Source organism: Arachis ipaensis, chromosome B04 (genome assembly GCF_000816755.2).
Source record: "Arachis ipaensis cultivar K30076 chromosome B04, Araip1.1, whole genome shotgun sequence".
Lineage (NCBI taxonomy): Eukaryota > Viridiplantae > Streptophyta > Magnoliopsida > Fabales > Fabaceae > Arachis > Arachis ipaensis.
In genome coordinates, this window is record NC_029788.2 from 124,565,441 (window position 1) to 124,566,824 (window position 1,384).

Below are 1,384 nucleotides of genomic sequence, written 5' to 3' on the forward strand. Positions count from 1 at the left end.
GAATATTACATTATAATTTTATTTATATCTAAAAAAGTAAACGGAACAATAAACTCACAACAAAAAGGAGCTAGAATAAATTAAATATTTATTCGTATGTTAGGAAATTTATTTATTTATTTGATCATATTCATGGTTATCACTAGCTACTTCGCTCAACCTCAAAAAATTTGGTCAACATAGATGGGCTAGACAACTTGGATTTAATATTATATTTGTGTTGTCAGCAGATAGAGTTTGAATACATTTTGAGTTCTAATTTGCATACATGGAACTGCTGGCGTATACTATATGACATAATTATTAGAATATATATAGTAATAGTATTTGATTACAATCAATATTATTTTAACATATTAAGTGGTCGATCATATATACGTGCGTCTAAATATATTTTTTTGCTGTGTCATATGATTCAAAGCTTCTGCATATTTTGTTTCGGCTATATATATAATATATCTCACTAGATGATTCTTTCTTGTTTGTCTTATCTTTTGAAAAAAGTTTATTCATACATGGAAAATGCAGAATAGATTACTGAGACAAAGAAAGGCCAGTTTCATACACATCATAAGTTGAGCATATCTATGCACGCCAAAATTTTTGTGGCTTTGTCTCATTTATAATTTACCTTGTGGAATTTATTCACCATAATAATTTCAACAACAAAGCTACAACGGAGTGTTGATGTAATTATTATTATTGGTATATTATAATAGTGGTGGATATATAGTGGTAGTGCTGGTGATCTGATAATAGTGATGAGGATGGAGATGGTTTAATTTAATAAAGGATGAGGATATATATTGAAAAAAGAACTAGGAGTAAAATTAGAATTCCAAATATGAAGAGTAAAAAATATTTTTATCCGAATATTAAAAAGAAGATAAAAGCGAGTTAATTTAAGATCAAATGAGTTAAAGTGTATAATAAAACAAACAAATTATAATATTAACTAATTTACACAAGTTTATCATCCTTAATTATTTAATCAATTTTACTTTTATTTAAAATCTCATCATGTTGAATGCTCTTCAAAGATTCCACAACATTTTTATGAGAACTTCCACACTCACCTCTAACAATATCATTTACTTACCTCTTTTTCCAGCTCATAAGAAAATGTATGACAAAGGATCCAGTCAGGTTTCTTCAATAATTGAAGAAAAGCAGGATCTTCTTCATAGTTAAAGAATAAATAGGGCAATAAAGGCCTGTCCCCATATCATTAAGTTTTGGCTTCCAATGTATGTGCACATCGTAGTCAATGCTATTCACAGCCAAATTGAGTTAGAAAAGCAGCAACAAGTCACCATCTATGCCAAATTATTGGGCCAAATTAAAGGCCCACATCATGGTGAACCATATATTATGCAATTTTATG